Source organism: Ranitomeya variabilis, chromosome 2 (genome assembly GCF_051348905.1).
Source record: "Ranitomeya variabilis isolate aRanVar5 chromosome 2, aRanVar5.hap1, whole genome shotgun sequence".
Lineage (NCBI taxonomy): Eukaryota > Metazoa > Chordata > Amphibia > Anura > Dendrobatidae > Ranitomeya > Ranitomeya variabilis.
In genome coordinates, this window is record NC_135233.1 from 368,906,108 (window position 1) to 368,929,851 (window position 23,744).

Sequence of the window (23,744 nt, forward strand, 5' to 3'; positions counted from 1 at the left end):
ACACATTAATATGGATCCCAGGGCCTGAAGGAGAGTTTCCTCTCCTTCAGACCCTGAGAACCATCAGGAATACCGTCCGATACTTGAGTCCCATTGACTTGTATTGGTATCGGGTATCGGTATCGGATTGGATCCGATACTTTGCCGGTATCGGCCGATACTTTCCGATACCGATACTTTCAAGTATCGGACGGTATCGCTCAACACTAGTTGTAACCTGAACAAACACAGCTCGAGACATGTGTCTCAACTGACAGAGAAGCCGCACTGTAAACATACATAACCTGCTCACTCAGCAAGGCTATGACAGGAAAAAAATCCTCTCAGCTGATTGAGCACAACTGAGCTTTTTTCTCCAGCTTTATCCTGTTGTGCTCAGTTGAGGAGAAGCTCTTTTTTTCTCCATGGCTGAGTGAGCAGATCGGGTATTTTTGTTCACAATGCTGCTCCTCTGACAGTTGATCCACATATATCGACCAGTGCTTCTTTAGACTGCAACCCTTCCTGACACTGGACTAAGATGGGTCTCATGATTGAAATATGTGACTATTGTATATACACATAATAGAACACAATAAGCACAATACGATTCTGAGCCATTGTATATCAAAATGCCCCAAAAACTGCTTCCTGGTATGTGACAGCAGCCATTATTACCCCATTCTTGGAGAACCCGTTATTTAATGTATTTTATTTTACAATTTTTAATATACTTTTATTTTATTACACTGTGTATATACAAATATCTACTGCACAATAAAAAATAAAATAAATACAATATCATTATAATTATAAAAAGACATATTAAATTATATTGTGTATACAGTGAAGAGCAAAAAGAGTAACGATGTTTTGATCTTTTGACTTTCAGTATCCATATCTCATTATCCACTTTTGGTTTAACTTGAGACTGCCATAATTTTATAGACAATCATCTTGGCTATCTCATAATTAAATTTGACTTGCAACTATTTAGCAAATGATTAGTTATGCAGGTTCTTGTCATGTCACTGCATTGTTACTGTTTTGCTTCTAAAGATCTAAATTTAATTTTTTAATATTTTATTAGTATTTTGTAAATCCGTCTTTGGCCTTCAACACTGCCTGAATCCTTCTGGGCATGCTCTTGATCAGATTCACACATGTGTTGACCAAAATCTGATCTCAGGTCTCTTCTGCACGTTCCCAAAGTTGGTACATACTGTCGACTCACTTGGGTATGTATACAGCTTTTTCTTCAATTCTACCCACAAGTGTTTGGAATGGGTTGTGGTCTGGGGACTGTGGGGGCCATTCTAGCACCTGTGTTTCACTGTCATTGAACCAATTCTACGCCAATCTCGACGTATGCTTAGTGTTGTTGTCCTGTTGGAACACTATATAGCCCTTTTCATACCCATAGTACTTGAGTGTACGAAGTAACTCATCTGGTAGGATACTCATATATAAATCAGCATGGAGACCACAAATGATCCTGGTCAAGTATCCAATGCCTTTGGCAATGAAACAACCCCATATCATCAGGCTTCCTCTACCGAACTTGACATGTCCTTTAATTTCTCAATCCAATAGCCCCTTTTACCTTGTTTCTTTCAGACCCATTTGCACTTATCAGAGTTTAGTCTATTGACTTTTGTGTCATTGCTCCAAATAACCCATTTCAAATATGGAAATGTCCACTTTTCGTACTTGTTTGCAAACTCGCACCAAAGCTTCTTATGACAATATTAAAGTTGAGGAATCTTCACCATTTTTCGGGCCACCATTACTGACTTGAGTCATTTGTGTCGCACGGTGATTGCATCAACGTCTGTGATCTCGCTATTATGAAGCATACGAGCCACCTCCACTGCCGTGTTTGTTGCACCAGAACTGATAGACCTTGGGATAAGCCGACTTCTTGACTCCGATATTTTACCTGGATGTCCACCTTTTAGCTTCTGAATGGATGGGCGGACTTAATTTCGTATTCTCCAACTGTAATGGCAGTCATATAATGCAGTTCGGCAATTTCCTTGACCAAGAGATCATCTTCATGGTTGGTCCTCAATTCAAACCAATGGCCTTTCACTTGGGAATCAACCTAATAACACACTGAGCTATTAGGGAATGTGAGAACAAGTTGTATTCTGTAGTTTTCAGAAAGAAAAATATTTTTCCACCACAAGGAGCAAATCAGTAACAATGCAGTGACATGACAAGAATCTGCATAACTAATCATATGCTAAATAGCTGCAAGTCAAGTTTATGTATGAAATAGGCGACATGATTGTCTATAAAATTATGGTAGTCTGACGATCCTAGCAGTAGGGGGCGGTGAGATATGGAGACTGGAAGTCAAAATTCAAAACAGCGTTCCTCTTTTGCTCTTCACTGTACACTAAACATAGTTCTGTAGCTACTGCTCTTAACCCCTTAACGACCGCCGATACTCCTTTTAACGGCGGCCGCTAAGGGTACTTAAACCACAGCGCCGGTTGGGCCGAGTACGACGCAAGTGTGAAAGTAGCCTTAGGGTTAGGGTTGGGGTTAAAGTTAGGGCTAGGGTTAGGGTTAAATTTAGGGTTAGGTTTGGGGCTAAATTTAGGGTTAGGGCTAGGGTTGGGGCTAAAATTAGGGTTAGGGTTGGGGCTAAAGTTATGGTTAGGGTTGGGGCTAAAGTTAGGGTTAGGGTTGGGGCTAAAGTTAGGGTTAGAGTTGGGATTAGGGTTAGGGTTTGGATTAGGGTTGGTATTAGGGTTACGTTTGGGATTAGGGTTGGGATTAGGGTTACGTTTGGGATTAGGGTTGGGATTAGGGTTAGGGTTGGGATTAAGGCTAGGGTTGGGATTAGGGTTAGGGGTGTATTGGGATTAGGGTTAGGTTTGAGATTAGGGTTAGGGGTGTGTTGGATTTAGGGTTCTGATTAGGGTTATGGTTAGGGTTGAGATTAGGGCTGTTTTGGGGTTAGGGTTGTGATTATCATTAGGGTTGTGATTAGGATTATGGATCGGGTTGAGATTAGTGTTAGGGGTGTGTTGGAGTTAGGGTTGGAGTTAGAATTGGGGGGTTTCCACTGTTTAGGTACATCAGGGGGTCTCCAAACACGACAGCCAATTTTGCGCTAAAAAAGTCAAATGGTGCTCCCTCCCTTCTGAGCTCTGCCGTGCGCCCAAACAGTGGTTTACCCCCACATATGGGGCATCAGCGTACTTGGGATAAATTGGACAACAACTTTTGGGGTCCAATTTCTCCTGTTACCCTTGTGAAAATAAAAACTTGGGGACTAAAAATCTTTTTTGTGGGAAAAATTTTTTATTTTTTATTTTCACTACTCTGCATTATAAACTTCTGTGAAGCACTTGAGCATTCAAAGTTCTCACCACATATCTAGATAAGTTCCTTAGGGGGTCTAGTTTCCAAAATTTGGTCACTTGTGGGGGGTTTCTACTGTTTAGGTACATTAGGGGCTCTGCAAACGCAACATAACACCCACAGACAATTCTATCAAAGTCTGAATTCCAAAATGGCGCTCCTTCTCTTCCGAGCTCTGCCGTGTGCCCAAACAGTGGTTTACCCCCACATATGGGGTACCAGCATACTCAGGACAAATTGGAGAACAAATATTGGCATCCAATTTCTCTTGTTACCCTTGTGAAAATAAAAACTTGGGGGCTAAAAATCTTTTTTTGTGGGAAAAAAATATATTTTTTATTTTCACTACTCTGCATTATAAACTTCTGTGAAGCACTTGGGCATTCAAAGTTCTCACCACATATCTAGATAAGTTCCTTGGGGAGTCTATTTTCCAAAATGGGGTCACTTGTTGGGGGTTTCTACTGTTTAGGTACATTAGGGATCTGCAAACGCAACATAACGCTCGCAGACAATTTTATCAAAGTCTGCATTCCAAAACGTCGCTCCTTCCCTTCCGAGCTCAGCCATGCGCCTAAACAGTGGTTTACCCCCACATATGGGGTACCAGCATACTCAGGAAAAATTGGACAACAACTTTTGGGGTCCAATTTCTCTTGTTACCCTTGTGAAAATAAAAACTTGGGGGCTAAAAAATCTTTTTTGTTAAAAAAAAAATATATTTTTTTTTCATGACTCTGCATTATAAACTTCTGTGATGCACTTGGGCATTCAAAGTTCTCACTACACATCTAGATAAGTTCCATGGGGGGTCTAGTTTCCAAATTGGGGTCACTTTTGGGGGGTTTCTACTGTTTAGGCACATCAGGGGCTCTCCAAACGCGACATGGCGTCCGATCTCAATTCCAGTCAATTTTGCATTGAAAAGTCACATGGCGCTCCTTTGCTTCCGAGCTCAGCCATGCGCCCAAACAGTGGTTTACCCCCACATATGGGGTGTCGGCGTACTCAGGACAAATTGTACAACAACTTCTGGGGTCCATTTTCTCCTGTTATTCTTGGTAAAATAAAAATGTGGAGGCAAAAAGATCATTTTTGTAGAAAAAATGCGATTTTTTTATTTTCACGGCTCTACGTTATAAACTTCTGTGAAGCACCTGGGGGTTTAAAGTGCTCACCACACATCTAGATAAGTTCCTTAAGGGGTCTAGTTTCCAAAATGGTGTCATTTGTGGGGGGTTTCCGCTGTTTAGGCACATCAGGGGCTCTCCAAACGTGACATGGCATCCGATCTCAATTCCAGCCAATTCTACATTGAAAAAGTAAAACGACACTCCTTCTCTTCCAAGCTCTGCGGTGCGCACAAACAGTGGTTTACCCCCACATATGGGGTATCGACGTACTCAGGAGAAATTGCACAACAACTTTTGTGGTCTAATTTCTCCTGTTACCCTTGTGAAAATAAAAATTTGGGGGCAAAAATATCATTTTTGTAGAAAAAATGTGATTTTTTATTTTCACGGCTCTACGTTATAAACTTCTGTGAAGCACTTGGGGGTTCAAAGTGCTCACCACACATCTAGATAAGTTCCTTAAGGGGTCTAGTTTCCAAAATGGTATCACTTGTGGGGGGTTTCCACTGTTTAGGCACATCAGGGGCACTCCAAACGCGACATGGCATCCGATCTCAATTCCAGCCAATTCTGCATTGAAAAAGTCAAACGGTGCTCCTTCACTTCCAAGCTCTGCGGTGCGCCCAAACAGTGGTTTACCTCCACATATGGGGTATCGACGTACTCAGGTGAAATTGAACAACAACTTTTGTGGTCTAATTTCTCCTGTTACCCTTGTGAAAATAAGAATTTGTGGGCGAAAAAACATTTTTGTGAAAACAAATGCGATTTTTTATTTTCACGGCTCTACGTTATAAACTTCTGTGAAGCACTTGGGGGTTCAAAGTGCTCACCACACATCTAGATAAGTTCCTTAAGGGGTCTAGTTTCCAAAATGGTGTCACTTGTGGGGGGTTTCCACTGTTTAGGCACATTAGGGGCTCTCCAAACGCGACATGGCGTCCGATCTCAATTCCAGCCAATTCTCTTTCAAGCTCTGCGGTGCGCCCAAACAGTGGCTTACCTCCACATATGGGGTATCGGCGTACTCAGGAGAAATTGTACAACAAAATTTGTGGTTAAATTTCTGTTTTTACACTTGTAAAAATTACAAAAAAATGGTTCTGAAGTAAAATGTTTGCAAAAAAAAGTTAAATGTTCATTTTTTTCTTCCACATTGTTTCAGTTCCTGTGAAGTACGTAAAGGGTTAATAAACTTCTTGAATGTGGTTTTGAGCAGCTTGAGGGGTGCAGTTTTTAGAATGGTGTCACACTTGGTTATTTTCTATCATATAGACCCCCCAAAATGACTTCAAAGGTGATGTGGTCCCTAAAAAAAACATGGTGTTGTAAAAATGAGAAATTGCTGTTCAACTTTTAACCCTTATAACTCCCTAACAAAAAAAAATCTTGTTTCCAAAATTGTGCTGATGTAAAGTAGACATGTGGGAAATGTTATTTATTAACTATTTTTCGTGACATATCTCTCTGATTTAAGGGCATAAAAATACAAAGTTTGAAAATTGCAAAATTTTAAAAATTTTCGCCATATTTCCGTTTTTTTCATAAATAATCGCAAGTAATATCGAAGAAATGTTACCACTATCTTGAAGTACAATATGTCACGAAAAAAACAATCTCAGAATCAGCGGTTTCCGATAAAGCGTTCCAGAGTTATAACCTCTTAAAGTGACAGTGGTCAGAATTGTAAAAATTGGCTCGGTCATTAAGTACCAAATTGGCTCTGTCACTAAGGGGTTAATCTGTTTCTTAGATGTTTAGTAAATAACTTTCTAATTGCAAATATAACTTTCCAGTACAATATTTTAGATTATAGTTGTTCTCAAAAGTTTACATACCCCAGCAGTATTTTTGCTTTTTTGGCCTTATTTCAGAGAATATAAATGATAACACCAAAACTTTTTCCCCACTCATGGTTAGTGGTTGGGTGAAGTCGTTTATTCTCAAACTATTGTGTTTTCTCTATTTAAATCATAATGACATCCCAAAACATCAAAATGACCCTGATCAAAAGTTCACATACCCCATTTCTAGCGTGTATTGCCCCCTCTAACATTAATGACAGCTTGAAGTCTTTTGTGATAGTTGTGGATGAGGTTCTTTATTTTCTCAGATGGTAAAGCTGCCCACTGTTCTTGGCAAAAAGCCTCCAGTTCCTGTAAATTCCTGGGCTGTCTATCATGAACAGCGCGCTCCAGATCTCCCTAAAGTGGTCAGGAGACTGAGATGGCCTTTCCAGTACCTTCACTTTGATCTGCTTTAGCCAATGACAGGTTGACTTGGCCTTGTGTTTTGGATTGTTGTCATGTTGGAATGTCCAAGTACGTCCCATGCGCAGCTTCCGGGCTGATGAGTGCAAATTTGCCTTCAGTGTTTGCTGATAACATGCTGCATTCATCTTTTCTTCAACTTTGACCAAGTTTCCTATACCTTTCTAGCTCACACATCCCCAAAACATCAGCGATTCACCTCCGTGCTTTACGGTAGGAATGGTGTTTTTTTCATCATAGGGCTTGTTGACCTCTTTCCCCATGTAATGTTTATGGTTGTGGCCATAAAGTTCAATTTTGGTCTGATCACTCCAAATTACCTTGTTCCAGGAGTTTTGAGGCTTGTCTCTGTGCTGTTTTGAGTATTGTATGTGAGATACTTTGTGGCAATTGTGCAGTAATGGCTTTCTTCTGGCGACTGGACCATGCAGCCCATTTTTCTTCAGTGTCTTCTTATTGTGCATCTTGAAAATAGCCACACCGCTAGTTTTATCAATTCCTTGGATATCTTTTTGTATCCCTTTCCTGTTTTATACAGTTCAACTACCTTTTCTCGCAGCTCCATTGACAATTATTTTGTCTTTCCTATGACTCACAATCCAGAAATCCAGATGAAAGATGCAAGAGTCTGTCTGGATCCCAGAAACTCACTCAGCTTTTATTCACAAACACTGATTACAAGCAAACAGGTCACAAGTGAGGATGTTACCTTTAGTAGCCATTCAAACCCATTTGTGTCAACTTCTGTGCATGTTATCAGGCCAAAATCACCAGGTATGTGAACTTTGTATCAGGGCCAGTTGGATTGTTTGGGTTGTCATTATGATTTAAAAAGGGAAAACACAGTAGTTTGACAATAATCGGCTTCACCCAACCACTAACATGAGTAGAGAAAAAGTTTTGGTCTTATCATTCATATTCTCTAAAAAAAAAAGGAAAAGAAAGCAAAAATTCTGCTGGGGTATGTACATTTTTGAGCCCAACTGTATGTCAGTAATGTAGTATCTTTTTTATATAACATTTTTGATCTTACCAACAGGTAACAGCATGGAAATAATAGAAAAAAATCAAAGCCTTGTCATGTTCTTCATTATTAAAGGCATTTCAGATGCTCCAGAGCTACAGATGGTAATCTTCCTTTCAGTTCTTCTTATTTATCTCCTAACCATTGGTGGCAACATGATCATTTTGTTCTTGGTCTGCCTGGATGCTAAACTTCACACTCCTATGTACTTTTTCTTGGCTAACCTGTCTGTATTAGATATGTTCTCTACCACCGTGACTCTTCATAACATCCTTATCATATTTATAATAGGTGATAACAGGGTCTCGTATGAGAGTTGCATTTGTCAGATGTACTTTTTTGGGTTTCTCATATGTGATGAGCTCCTATTTCTATCTGCAATGAGCTATGATCGCTATATTGCTATTTGTGATCCTTTGAGATACCACATGGTCATGAACCACAGACTCTGCATTGTTCTTGCAATTTGCTGTTGGCTGTTGGGCATGATAGAGGTGATACCCTACATGATTTTGCTTTTGGGCATTACATGCTACAATACAATAAATCACTTCTTCTGTGATCTTGTGCCTCTCAAGATATTGTCCTGCAGTGATACATCAACCCTGGAGATCTTAAGCTTGACAGAAGGTCTTCTTCTCATTACTTTTACCCTTTTACCCCATTCATTTTGAAGTTCATATCTTATGTCTTCATCATTTCAAACAATACTGAAGATCCATTCCGGCACTGGGTAGACGGAAGGCCTTCTACACCTGCTCATCACATCTCACAGTGGTCATACTACTTTACTCGACCCTCTTCTTTCAGTACTTGATGCCTACATCATTAGATACTTCAAAGTCCAACAAGTTCTTCTCCCTATTTAACACAGCTGCTATTCCTGTATTGAATCCCCTTATTTACAGCTTAAAAAATAAAGATGTCAAGTCGTCAATAGTGTTGAGCGATACCTTCCGATATCGGAAAGTATCGGTATCGGAAAGTATCGGCCGATACCGTCAAAGTATCGGATCTAATCCGATACCGATACCCGATCCCAATGCAAGTCAATGGGACGAAAATATCGGAATTAAAATAAACCCTTTCTTTCCTTGTAGGTTCATTCTACATGAAGGAAAACAACTAAGAATAATGTAGGATGTATTGGGGGAGGTGGCGGAGACATTAAAGGCACAGAGGTTTAGCCCAATCAAATAGAATAGCAGGATTTTGGGGTTTTTTTATGACGTTCGGCGTTAGAAAGAATTTGACTATGTTATTTTTTTTTTTATTTTGTCAGATATTGATGTTTCACTACTTCCACGCCCTTCACCTTCTTTTTTACTTCTCCCACACTTTCTTCTTCATTATCCTCATCATCAGCTTCTTTGACATCAACTTCTTCACCTTATTCATCTTCTTCTTCATCTTCTACCTATTATTTTTTTTCTTACATTGTTCATATTCTTTTTATTTAACTATTATCTTCTTCGTATTCAACTTCTTCATCATATTCTTATTTGTGACAGGCATTCCCGTAGTTGTTATCTATAAAAGTTTGAAGATTACACCTTCCGTTCTGCCTGTCACAAAAGAGTTACATTTGTCCGCGTTCAGTTTGGCCTGCAGCATCAGGCTTTATCCAGGGGCACCACGAGGAGGAACGGACTCACCCCCATACACTGCTTAGTCTTCTTTTGCTTATAATTTAGATAATATCTTTTGCTCTGATATTTAGTGTTATGCTTAATGTTCTTCTGCTCTTTGTTCTGCAGCCTCTTGTTCTTCTGCTTCTCGGTCTCCCATGTCGTCGTCGTCTCCAGGGTCGTCGTCTCCAGGGTCGTCGTCTCCGGGGTCGTCGTCATCGGGGTGGTCTTCAGGGTCATCGTCTCCAGGGTCGTCGTCATCTCAGTGGTTGTCGTCTCTGGTGTCGTCGTCATCTTAGGGGTGGTCTTCCGGGTCGTCGTCTTTAGGGTCTTGAACTTGGAAATGTAGCAGAAGGTACAAGAAGGCTGAGAAAATGCCGAGAAACAGCTGATGGAACTGGAACTCGGATGGCTACCCGAAGGTCCAAGAGCCAATGGAACTACCGAGGACCAGCTGACGTTACTGGAACCCGGTTACTAAGCAGGAGGTACATGTGCCTGAATGCACTACCAAGGACCACCTGACGTTGGTGGAACTCGGATACCCAGAGGGAGGCACCTAAGCCAAAGGCTCTGCCCGGAACCAGCTGACGGTACTGGAACCAGGATGGGGAGCAGAAGGTACAAGAGCAAAAGACACTGCCGAGAACCAGCTGACGGTACTGGAACCCGGATGGGTAGCCGAAGGTCCAAGAGCCAATGGAACTACCGAGGACCAGCTGACGTTACTGGAACCCGGTTACTAAGCAGGAGGTACCCGTGCCTGAAAGCACTACCAAGGACCACCTGACGTTGGTGGAACTCGGATACCCAGAGGGAGGCACCTAAGCCAAAGGCTCTGCCCGGAGCCAGCTGACGGTACTGGAACCAGGATGGGGAGCAGAAGGTACAAGAGCAAAAGACACTGCCGAGAACCAGCTGATGGTACTGGAACCCGGATGGGTAGCCGAAGGTCCAAAAGCCAATGGAACTACCGAGGACCAGCTGACGTTACTGGAACCCGGGTACTAAGCAGGAGGTACCCGTGCCTGAAAGCACTACCAAGGACCACCTGACGTTGGTGGAACTCGGATACCCAGAAGGAGGCACCTAAGCCAAAGGCTCTGCCCGGAACCAGCTGACGGTGCTGGAACCAGGATGGGGACCTATTCAAGCTTGTCTTCCTAGAGCCCCAACTAGCAGTGTTGGAGCAAAGGGTCAGCAGCAGAGTGTAGGCCAAAGCCTTCACTGGAGGCATTTGTAGGTCTGTTGTGTCTGCGTGGCTGTTGCAGGACACGATGCCGGCTACACAGCAGGGGAACAGCTGGCGGTGCTGAACCCCACTGACACATTGGCTGGTGTTTTTCTCTGTGCAGCTAGCAGTACCGGGCACCAACTGGCGGTGTTAGAGCCCAGGCTCTGCAGGGGGAGCAGAGTGTAGGCCGAAGCCTAATTGATCCAATTTTAAAGGTAACCTTTAACCCCCCCCTCAGGTGTTACAAACTAGAAGAGCCACGCCTTATGCAGCAGTAGTGCTGCACAAGTCAAAGGTTGCTCTTTTAATTTTGTTCCTTGTACAAGCTGAATGAAACACGTACAACATTTTGGCCCTTATACAGTCAATCTGTCTTGGAGGCGGGAGTTCCCTTCGTAATGAGACGCAGCACCGCTGGCAAAAATACCACCTTGGTGCTTGGCGCGGCCTCCTGAGCATCGCATTTTGATGTACAGGAGTCTGCGTTGTTGCGTTATCCCTTGGCCATGCGCTGCCCGTCTTCTGACATCATTTCATGTCGGCTGGTGCGGTTCGCGATGCCCATGAATCCCAGCCCCGCAGTGTCTTTACAGTGTTTCACACTGCGGGGCTGGGATTCATGGCCTGGCGCAGTACATAGGTTCGCCTCTCGCTCGTGTCCTTACACCTGCTACAGACTGTGCGGCGTCAGCTGATCCCTTATCGCATGCCACGGCCATGAAGCCGCACAGTCTGAAGAAGGCGGAAGGAGCTGAGTGACAGCCTGGCGAAGATATGCACTGCTCATGCCCGTCAATCACACCCTCGCAGTCAAAATAAATAAGACACCGAGGGGCGTTGTGTCGGGCAGGGCGGCCGCAGAGGTGCAGCCAGCCAAACAATGATGTCAGAAGAAGGGCTGTGCTACCAAGGGGGTCGTTGCGTGTCATTACAAAGGAAAGTCACACCTCAGGGACGTTTTAATGGTCTCAGGGGACACATTGTAGACGTGTTCTGTTCCACGGGTGCAAGGAGAATAAGTTTATGAGCCACCTTGCACACATGCAGCATTACTGCTGTACAAGGTGGCTGTAAAACATACAAACACCTAGGGGTGGGGCGACAGGATCCCTTCAATTTCAGTTCTTGTGTCTGCGTGGCTTTTGCAGGACACGATGCCGGCTACACAGCAGGGGAACAGCTGGCGGTGCTGAACCCCACTGACACATTGGCTGGTGTTTTTCTCTGTGCAGCTAGCAGTACCGGGCACCAACTGGCGGTGTTAGAGCCCAGGGTCAGCAGGAGGAGGAGAGGGAGCAGAGTGTAGGCCAAAGCCTGCACTGGCGGCAGCTTTGTGTCTGCGTGGCTGTTGCAGGACACGATGCCGGCTACACAGCAGGGGAACAGCTGGCGGTGCTGAACCCCACTGACACATTGGCGAGGTGTTTTTCTCTGTGCAGCTAGCAGTACCGGGCACCAACTGGCGGTGTTAGAGCCCAGGGTCAGCAGGAGGAGGAGAGGGAGCAGAGTGTAGGCCGAAGCCTGCACTGGCGGCAGCTTTGTGTCTGCGTGGCTGTTGCAGGACACGATGCCGGCTACACAGCAGGGGAACAGCTGGCGGTGCTGAACCCCACTGACACATTGGCTGGTGTTTTTCTCTGTGCAGCTAGCAGTACCGGGCACCAACTGGCAGGGTTAGAGCCCAGGCTCTGCAGGGGGAGCAGAGTGTAGGCCGAAGCCTAATTGAACCAATTTTAAAGGTAACCTTTAACCCCCCCTCGGGTGTTACAAACTAGAAGAGCCACGCCTTATGCAGCAGTAGTGCTGCACAAGTCAAAGGTTGCTCTTTTAATTTTTCTCCTTGCACACGCTGAATGAAACACGTATAACATTTAGCCCTGTATACAGTCAAACTGTGTTGGAGGCGAGAGTTCCCTTCGTAATGAGACACAGCACAGATGTCAAAAATCCCACCTTGGTGCTGGGCGCAGCCTCCTGAGCGTTGTTATTTGCTGTACAGGAGTCTGCGCTGTCGTGTTATCCCTTGGCCTTGCGCTGTTAGCGCTGCCCATCTTCTGACATAATTTAATGTCGGCCGTTGCGGTTCGCGATGACCATGAATCCCAGCCCCGCAGTGTCTTTACATAGTTAAAACACTGCGGGGCTGGGATTCATGGCCTGGCGCAGTACATATGTTCGCCTCTCGCTCGTGTCCTTACACCTGCTTCAGACTGTGCGGCGTCAGCTGATCCCTTATCGCATGCCACGGCCATGAAGCCGCACAGTCTGAAGAAGGCGGAAAGAGATGAGGGACAGGCGAACATATGCACTGCTCATGCCCGTCAATCACACCCTCGCAGTCAAAATAAATAAGACACCGAGGGGCGTTGTGTGGGTCAGGGCGGCCGCAGAGGCGCAGCCAGCCAAACAATGATGCCAGAAGACAGGCAGCGCTACCAAGGGGGTTGCAGCGTGTCATTACAAAGGAAAGTCACACCTCCGGGACGGTTAAATGGTCACAGAGGACACATTTTTGACGTGTTCAGTTCCACATGTGCAAGGAGAATAAGTTTATGAGCCACCTTGCACACATGCAGCATTACCGCTGTACAAGGTGGCTGTAAAACATACAAACGCCTGGGGGAGGGGGGACAGGTTCCCTTCAATTTCAGTTCTTGTGTCTGCGTGGCTGTTGCAGGACACGTTGCCGGCTACACAGCAGGGGAACAGCTGGCGGTGCTGAACCCCACTGACACATTGGCGAGGTGTTTTTCTCTGTGCAGCTAGCACATCTGGGCCCCAACTGGCGTTGTTAGAGCCCAGGGTCAGCAGGAGGAGCAGGGGGAGCAGAGTGTAGGCCGAAGCCTGCACTGGCGGCAGCTTTGGGTCTGTTGTGTCTGCGTGGCTGTTGCAGGACACGTTGCCGGCTACACAGCAGGGGAACAGCTGGCGGTGCTGAACCCCACTGACACATTGGCTGGTGTTTTTCTCTGTGCAGCCAGCACTTTCGGACAGCAACTAGCGGTGTGGGAGCCCGGGCTCTGCAGGTGGAGCAGAGTGTAGGCCGCAGCCTGCACTGGAGCAAGTTGAAAGGGAACCTTTAACCCCCCCCCCCAGGCGTTTGTAGCTGAAAGAGCCATCTTGTACAGCACTAATGCTGGAAAAGGTAAACTTATCTCTTTTAATTATGGTCCTTGCACATGCTGAACCTAACACTTTTGAAATGTGTCCCCTCACACAGTTAAACCGTCCGGTCGGTGGAACTTTCCTTTGTCATGTGACGCAGCACAGCCGTCATTCTTACCCCCTTGGCGCCGTGCGCCTCCTCCTCAGCGTTGTTTGAATCTGTCCCAGGGTCTGCGCTGTTATGTTATCCCTTGGCCAGGCACACTTAGCGCTGCCCGTCTTCTGACATCATTTGGTGTCAGGATGGCTGCGCCTGTGCGGCCGCGCTGGACGAGATCCCGCCTCGCTGTGTCATCTAATGTAATCACTCTGCGGACCTGTGATCCATGGGCATGAGCAGTGCATATCCTCGCCTCTCACTCCCCTCCCTACGGCTTCTTCAGACTGTGCGGCGTCACGGCCGTGGCATGCTATTAGGGATCAGCTGACAGCGCACAGTCTGAAGAAGGCGTAGGGAGATGAGTGAGAGGCGGAGGTTAAGATATGCACTGCTAATGTCCATGGATCACAGGTCCGCAGTGGGATTAAATCAGAAGACACTACGAGGCGGGATCTCGTCCAGCGCAGCCGCACAGGCGCAGCCATCCTGACACCAAATGATGTCAGAAGACGGGCAGCGCTAAGTGTGCCTGGCCAAGGGATAACATAACAGCTCAGACTCCGGGACAGATTCAAACAACACTGAGGAGGAGGCGCACGGCGCCAAGGGGGTAAGAATGACGGCTGTGCTGCGTCACATGACAAAGGAAAGTTCCACCGACCGGACGGTTTAACCGTGTGAGGGGACACATTTCATAAGTGTTAGGTTCAGCATGTGCAAGGAGCACCACGAAAAGAGGCACTTTTTCCCTTTGCATCATTACTGCTGCACAAGGTGTCTCCTTTAGTAACAAACGCCTGGGGGGGGGACAGGTTCCCTTAAATTTAACTTGTTGTGCCTGCGTGGCGGTCGCAGGACACGTTGCCGTATACACAGCAGGGGAGCAGCAGGCATTACTGAACCCCACTAACACATTGGCGAGGTGTTTGGCTCTGTGCGGACAGCACTTCTGGACGGCAACTAGCGGTGTTGGAGCCCAGGGACAGCAGCAGGAGGAGGAGGTGGAGGAGATAGGAGGGATTGCCACACACACAGCTGGGGAACAGCTGACGTTACTGAACCCCAATAACAGAGGAGGGACTGTTGGGACTGTGTGGACAGCACTTCTGGATGGCAACTAGCAGTGTTGGAGCCCAGGGACAGCAGCAGGAGGAGGAGGTGGAGGAGATAGGAGGGATTGCCACACACACAGCTGGGGAACAGCTGACATTACTGAACCCCAATAACAGAGGAGGGACTGTTGGGACTGTGCGGACGGCACTTCTGGATGGCAACTAGCGGTGTTGGAGCCCAGGGACAGCAGCAGGAGGAGGAGGTGGAGGAGATAGGAGGGATTGCCACACACACAGCTGGGGAACAGCTGATGTTACTGAACCCCAATAACAGAGGAGGGACTGTTGGGACTGTGCGGACAGCACTTCTGGATGGCAACTAGCGGTGTTGGAGCCCAGGGACAGCAGCAGGAGGAGGAGGTGGAGGAGATAGGAGGGATTGCCACACACACAGCTGGGGAACAGCTGACGTTACTGAACCCCAATAACAGAGGAGGGACTGTTGGGACTGTGCGGACAGCAGTTCTGGACGGCAACTAGCGGTGTTGGAGCCCAGGGACAGCAGCAGGAGGAGGAGGTGGAGGAGATAGGAGGGATTGCCACACACACAGCTGGGGAACAGCTGACATTACTGAACCCCAATAACAGAGGAGGGACTGTTGGGACTGTGCGGACAGCACTTCTGGATGGCAACTAGCGGTGTTGGAGCCCAGGGACAGCAGCAGGAGGAGGAGGTGGAGGAGATAGGAGGGATTGCCACACACACAGCTGGGGAACAGCTGACGTTACTGAACCCCAATAACAGAGGAGGGACTGTTGGGACTGTGCAGACAGCAGTTCTGGACGGCAACTAGCAGTGTTGGAGCCCAGGGACAGCAGCAGGAGGAGGAGGTGGAGGAGATAGGAGGGATTGCCACACACACAGCTGGGGAACAGCTGACGTTACTGAACCCCAATAACAGAGGAGGGACTGTTGGGACTGTGCGGACAGCACTTCTGGACGGCAACTAGCGGTGTTGGAGCCCAGGGACAGCAGCAGGAGGTGGAGGAGATAAGAGGGATTGCCACACACACAGCTGGGGAACAGCTGACGTTACTGAACCCCAATAACAGAGGAGGGACTGTTGGGACTGTGCGCACAGCACTTCTGGACGGCAACTAGCAGTGTTGGAGCCCAGGGACAGCAGCAGGAGGAGGAGGTGGAGGAGATAGGAGGGATTGCCACACACACAGCTGGGGAACAGCTGACGTTACTGAATCCCAATAACAGAGGAGGGACTGTTGGGACTGTGCGGACAGCACTTCTGGACGGCAACTAGCGGTGTTGGAGCCCAGGGACAGCAGGAGGAGCAGAGGAACACAGTGTAGGCCGAAGCCTGATTGGAGAAAGTCTAAAGGGAACCTTTAACCCCCCCCAAGGCGTTTGTAGCTGAAAGAGCCAGCTTGTGCAGCACAAAGGATGCAAAAGGAAAAGGTGGCTCTTTTCATTATGGTCCTTGCAAACACAGAACTAAACACTTATAAAATGTGTCCCCTGATACCGTGAGACCGTCCCGGAGGTGGGACATTCCTTCGTAATATGACGCAGCACAGCCATCATTCTTACCCCCCCGGCGCCGTGCCCAGGGTCCTCAGCGTTGTTTGATTCTGTCTCGAAGCCTGTGCTGTTATGTTATCCCTTGGCCAGGCACACTTAGCGCTGCCCATCTTCTGACATCATTTGGTGTCAGGCTGGCTGCGCCTGTGCGGCCGCGCTGGCCGAGAGCCCGCCTCGCAGTGTCGTCTAATGTAATCCCACCGCGGGCCTGGGATCCGTGGCCATGCGCAGTGCATATCCTCGCCTCTCACTCCCCTCCCTACGGCTTCTTCAGACTGTGCGGCGTCACGGCCGTGGCATGCTATTAAAGATCAGCTGACGGCGCCTAGTCTGAAGAAGGCGTAGGGAGATGAGTGAGAGGCGGAGGTTGAGATATGCACTGCGCATGTCCATGGATCTCAGGCCCGCAGTGGGATTAAATCAGAAGACACTGCGAGGCGGGCTCTCGTCCAGCGCAGCCGCACAGGCGCAGCCAGCCTGACACCAAATGATGTCAGAAGATGGGCAGCGCTAAGTGTGCCTGGCCAAGGGATAACATAACAGCACAGGCTTCGAGACAGAATCAAACAACGCTGAGGAGCCAGCGCACGGAGACGGGGGGGTAAGCATGACGGCTGTGCTGCGTCACATTACGAAGGAAAGTCCCAACTCCAGGACGGTTTTACGGTATCAGTGGACACATTTTATAAGTGTTAAGTTCTGCGTGTGCAAGGAGCTAAACAAAAATAGCTACCTTTTCCTTGTGCATCATTACTGCTGCACAAGGTGGCTCTTTCAGTAACAAACGCCTTGGGAGGGGGGACAGGTTCCCTTACATTTCAGTTGTTGTGTCAGCGTGGCGGTCGCAGGACACATTGCCGGCTACACAGCTGGAGATCAGCTGACGTTACTGAAACCCAATAACACTGGGTCGTATGTTTTTTGTGGCGGGCACAGAAAACTGTGCCACAGTTGGGCCATACTGGTCTTGCCTTGGGCAGAGGCACTGCTTCTGCTCCCTCTTTGTGCAGAGCCTCCACCACTGCCTGGATGCACTGAGCTGCTTTGTAATGCACTAGCAGCACTTCTCTCACTTGGAATGGAGAAGATGATGGAATTCACCAGTGTGTCTTGGTACTCCCGCATTTTTCGCTCCCGGTTCAACGGTGTGATGAGGCTTTCTACGTTGTCCCGGTAGCGAGGATCGAGGAGGGTGAACACCCAATAATCAGACATGTTGAGAATGTGGGAGATGCGGCGGTCGTTTCTCAGGCACTGCAGCATGTAATCCACCATGTGCTGCAGACTGCCAACTGGCCAAGAAACGCTGCCCCCTGCTGGAGGCGTGATCTCTGCCCGCTCGTCATCATCACCCCACCCTCGCTGTACACACTGAGTACTGGACAATTGTGTCCTCTGGACGGATGTCTTCCTCCTCCATTGACTCCTCCTCATCCTCCTCACAAAGTGTCCCCTGCCTACGCGTTTGTGAGGAACCACGTGGCGCTGACTGTCCAGAAGATGATGGAAATGGTGAATCCTCATCCTCCACCTCTTCCACAACATCATCCCTTAGTGCTTGCAGTGATTATTCAAGCAGGCAGATAAGGGGGACAGTCATGCTGACTAGTGCATCATCTGCACTCGCCATCCGCGTGGAATAATCGAAGGGACGCAAAACCTGGCAGACGTCCTTCACAGTGGCCCACTCTGTGGTTGTGAAGTCTGAACGGCGCGGAGTGCGACTTCTTTGCGCCTGATGCAGCTGGTACTCCATTACAGCTTGCTGCTGCTCACACAACCGCTCCAACATATGTAACGTGGAGTTCCACCTGGTAGGTAGGTCACATATGATGCGATGTTCCGGCAGGTGGTGTCGGCGCTGCAGAGCCGCAATGTGTGCTTTTGCCGTGCTGGAACGCCGCAAGTGAGCACACTCTAGGCGGACCTTGTGCAGCAGTGCATCAAGATCCGGATAGTCCCTCAAAAAACTCTGCACGACCAAATTGAGCACATGTGCCAGACATGGGATGTGAGTGAGGTTGCCGAGGCCTAGAGCTGCCACCAGATTTCGGCCATTATCACACACTACCATGCCTGGCTGGAGATTCGCTGGCACAAACCACACATCGCTCTCCTGCTTGATGGCATTCCAGAGCTCCTGCGCTGTGTGGCTTCGATTCCCCAAAGAAATTAATTTCAAGACGGCCTTTTGACGTTTGGCCACGGCTGTGCTCATGTCGGTCGTAACAGGTAAACGTTCATCACGGGTCCATGTGGAGGCGGACTGTGACGGCTCCTGCAGTGATGATTCTGAGTAACTGGTGTAAGAGGAGGAGTCAATGCGTACAGAATGGATTCCTGCAATCCTTGGAGTAGGCAGGACACGTCCTGCGCCACTTGCACGATCTGTACCCGGCTCAACGACATTAACCCAATGGGCAGTGAGGGAAAGGTATCGCCCCTGTCCATGTTGACTGGTCCACGCATCGGTGGTGAGGTGGACCTTGCTACTGACGGCATTCAGTAGCACGTGTTTTATGTGTCCCTCCACATGCTTGTGCAGGGCAGAGACAGCTTGCCTGCTGAAGTAAAAGCGGCTGGGCACATTGTACTGTGGGACTGCCAATGTGTTGTGAATTTGCTTTTTGCTCCCTCTAGTGGTTACTAGTTTTTTGACTCTGGTTTTTCTGTCATTCCTTTTATCCGCACCTGGGTCGTTAGTTAGGGGTGTTGCTATATAAGCTCCCTGGACCTTCAGTTCAATGCCTGGCAACGTAGTTATCAGAGCTAGTCTGCTGTGCTCTTGTCTACTGATCCTGGTTCCAGTTATATCAGCTAAGTCTGCCTTTTGCTTTTTGCTATTTGTTTTGGTTTTGTATTTTTGTCCAGCTTGTTCCAAATCTTATCCTGACCTTTGCTGGTAGCTCTAGGGGGCTGGTGTTCTCCCCCCGGACCGTTAGACGGTTCGGGGGTTCTTGAATTTCCAGTGTGGATTTTGATAGGGTTTTTGTTGACCATATAAGTTACCTTTCTTTATTCTGCTATCAGTAAGCGGGCCTCTCTGTGCTAAACCTGGTTCATTTCTGTGTTTGTCATTTCCTCTTACCTCACCGTCATTATTTGTGGGGGGCTTCTATCCAGCTTTGGGGTCCCCTTCTCTGGAGGCAAGAAAGGTCTTTGTTTTCCTCTACTAGGGGTAGCTAGATTCTCCGGCTGGCGCGTGTCATCTAGAATCAACGTAGGAATGATCCCCGGCTACTTCTAGTGTTGGCGTTAGGAGTAGATATATGGTCAACCCAGTTACCACTGCCCTATGAGCTGGATTTTTGTATTCTGCAGACTTCCACGTTCCTCTGAGACCCTCGCCATTGGGGTCATAACAGTTTGCCAGGCCGGTATTAAATGTTTAATGCATTGCAGAAGAGGGATTATAAGAAAAAAGATTCTGAGTTTTTTTTTTTTTTTCTTCTTCCCCTTTACCTCAGAGTGGCTATGCTTGCTGCAGACATGAATGTCCAGACCTTGATTACAAGTGTGGACCAGCTGGCTACTCGTGTGCAGGGCATACAAGACTATGTTATCAGAAATCCTAGGTCAGAACCTAAAATACCGATTCCTGAACTGTTTTCCGGAGACAGGTTTAAGTTTAGGAATTTCGTGAATAATTGTAAATTGTTTTTGTCCCTGAGACCCTGTTCATCTGGAGATTCTGCTCAGCAAGTAAAAATTGTTATTTCGTTCTTACGGGGCGACCCTCAGGATTGGGCTTTTTCGCTGGCGCCAGGAGATCCGGCATTGGCTGATCTTGATGCGTTTTTTCTGGCGCTCGGTTTACTTTATGAGGAACCCAATCTTGAGATTCAGGCAGAAAAGGCCTTGTTGGCTATGTCTCAGGGGCAGGACGAGGCTGAAGTGTATTGCCAAAAATTTCGGAAATGGTCCGTGCTGACACATTGGAACGAGTGTGCACTGGCCGCTAATTTTAGAAATGGCCTTTCTGAAGCCATTAAGAATGTTATGGTGGGTTTTCCCATTCCCACAGGTCTGAATGATACTATGGCACTGGCTATTCAAATTGACCGGCGGTTGCGGGAGCGCAAAACCGCAAATTCCCTCATGGTGTTGTCTGAACAGACACCTAATTCGGTGCAATGTGATAGAAAAACCGCAAATTCCCTCATGGTGTTGTCTGAACAGACACCTGATTTAATGCAATGTGATAGAATCCTGACTAGAAATGAGCGGAAAATTCATAGACGCCGGAATGGCTTGTGCTACTACTGTGGTGATTCTACACATGTTATCTCAGCATGCTCTAAACGTATAGCTAAGGTTGTTAGTCCTGTCACCGTTGGTAATTTGCAACCTAAATTTATTCTGTCTGTAACTTTGATTTGCTCACTGTCATCTTATCCTGTCATGGCGTTTGTAGATTCAGGTGCTGCCCTGAGTCTCATGGATCTCTCATTTGCTAAGCGCTGTGGTTTTACTCTTGAACCATTAGAAAATCCTATTCCTCTTAGGGGTATTGATGCTACACCATTGGCAGCAAATAAACCGCAGTATTGGACACAGGTTACCATGTGCATGACTCCTGAACACCGCGAGGTGATACGTTTCCTGGTCTTACATAAAATGCATGATTTGGTTGTTTTAGGGCTGCCATGGTTACAGACCCATAATCCAGTCCTGGACTGGAAGGCTATGTCAGTCTCAAGTTGGGGCTGTCGTGGTATTCATGGGGATTCCCTGCCTGTGTCTATTGCTTCTTCTACGCCTTCGGAAGTTCCGGAGTATTTGTCTGATTATCAGGATGTCTTCAGTGAGTCTGAGTCCAGTGCACTGCCTCCTCATAGGGACTGTGACTGTGCTATAGATTTGATCCCAGGCAGTAAATTTCCTAAGGGAAGACTGTTTAATCTGTCGGTACCTGAACATACCGCTATGCGTTCATATATCAAGGAGTCTCTGGAGAAAGGACATATTCGTCCGTCTTCTTCCCCTCTTGGTGCGGGATTCTTTTTTGGTGGCCTTCCTTGTCAAGGGATGTGCGGTCATTTGTGCAGTCCTGTGGGACTTGTGCTCGAGCTAAGCCTTGCTGTTCTCGTGCCAGCGGTTTGCTCTTGCCCTTGCCTGTCCCGAAGAGACCTTGGACACATATCTCCATGGATTTCATTTCTGATCTTCCGCTATCTCAGGGCATGTCCGTTATCTGGGTGATATGTGATCGCTTCTCTAAGATGGTCCATTTGGTTCCTTTGCCTAAGCTGCCTTCCTCTTCCGATCTGGTTCCTGTGTTTTTCCAGAACGTGGTTCGTTTGCACGGCATCCCTGAGAATATTGTGTCAGACAGAGGATCCCAGTTCGTTTCCAGGTTCTGGCGATCCTTTTGTAGTAGGATGGGCATTGATTTGTCGTTTTCGTCTGCTTTCCATCCTCAGACTAATGGACAGACGGAGCGAACCAATCAGACTTTGGAGGCTTATTTGAGGTGTTTTGTCTCTGCTGATCAGGACGATTGGGTGACATTCTTGCCGTTGGCTGAGTTTGCCCTTAATAATCGGGCTAGTTCCGCCACCTTGGTTTCGCCTTTTTTCTGCAACTCTGGTTTCCATCCTCGCTTTTCTTCGGGTCATGTGGAGCCTTCTGACTGTCCTGGGGTGGATTCTGTGGTGGATAGGTTGCAGCAGATCTGGAATCATGTGGTGGACAACTTGAAGTTGTCACAGGAGAAGGCTCAGCGCTTTGCCAACCGCCGTCGCGGTGTGGGTCCCCGACTACGCGTTGGGGATTTGGTATGGCTTTCTTCCCGCTTTGTTCCTATGAAGGTCTCCTCTCCCAAATTTAAACCTCGTTTTATTGGGCCTTACAAGATATTGGAAATCCTTAATCCTGTGTCTTTTCGTCTGGATCTTCCTGTGTCGTTTGCTATTCACAATGTATTTCATAGGTCCTTGTTGCGGCGGTACATTGTGCCTGTAGTTCCTTCTGCTGAGCCTCCTGCTCCGGTGTTGGTTGAGGGCGAGTTGGAGTACGTGGTGGAGAAGATCTTGGATTCTCGCCTCTCCAGGCGGAGGCTTCAGTACCTGGTCAAGTGGAAGGGCTATGGTCAGGAGGATAATTCCTGGGTGGTCGCCTCTGATGTTCATGCGGCCGATTTAGTTCGTGCCTTTCATGCCGCTCATCCTGATCGTCCTGGTGGTCGTGGTGAGGGTTCGGTGACCCCTCACTAAGGGGGGGGTACTGTTGTGAATTTGCTTTTTGCTCCCTCTAGTGGTTACTAGTTTTTTGACTCTGGTTTTTCTGTCATTCCTTTTATCCGCACCTGGGTCGTTAGTTAGGGGTGTTGCTATATAAGCTCCCTGGACCTTCAGTTCAATGCCTGGCAACGTAGTTATCAGAGCTAGTCTGCTGTGCTCTTGTCTACTGATCCTGGTTCCAGTTATATCAGCTAAGTCTGCCTTTTGCTTTTTGCTATTTGTTTTGGTTTTGTATTTTTGTCCAGCTTGTTCCAAATCTTATCCTGACCTTTGCTGGTAGCTCTAGGGGGCTGGTGTTCTCCCCCCGGACCGTTAGACGGTTCGGGGGTTCTTGAATTTCCAGTGTGGATTTTGATAGGGTTTTTGTTGACCATATAAGTTACCTTTCTTTATTCTGCTATCAGTAAGCGGGCCTCTCTGTGCTAAACCTGGTTCATTTCTGTGTTTGTCATTTCCTCTTACCTCACCGTCATTATTTGTGGGGGGCTTCTATCCAGCTTTGGGGTCCCCTTCTCTGGAGGCAAGAAAGGTCTTTGTTTTCCTCTACTAGGGGTAGCTAGATTCTCCGGCTGGCGCGTGTCATCTAGAATCAACGTAGGAATGATCCCCGGCTACTTCTAGTGTTGGCGTTAGGAGTAGATATATGGTCAACCCAGTTACCACTGCCCTATGAGCTGGATTTTTGTATTCTGCAGACTTCCACGTTCCTCTGAGACCCTCGCCATTGGGGTCATAACACCAATGACATCAAGTCACGGAAGCTGTCAGTCTCCACCAGCCTGAATGACAGCATTTCCAGTGACAGAAGTTTGGCAATGCCTGCAGTCAGAGCCTGTGCTCGTGGGTGGTTTGATGAGAAAGGCCGCCTTTTCTCCCATGCCTGTACTACCGATGGCTGTAGACTGGGCTGGGAGTGTGTGGATGACTGGGAAAGTGGTGCTGCGG

At 47.5% G+C, this 23,744-nt stretch overlaps 1 pseudogene; it reads left to right on the plus strand.

The window, feature by feature from the left end:
• Positions 1 to 23,744, plus strand: part of LOC143803776 (olfactory receptor 6C3-like) — a 60,607-nt pseudogene that overhangs the window by 25,679 nt on the left and 11,184 nt on the right.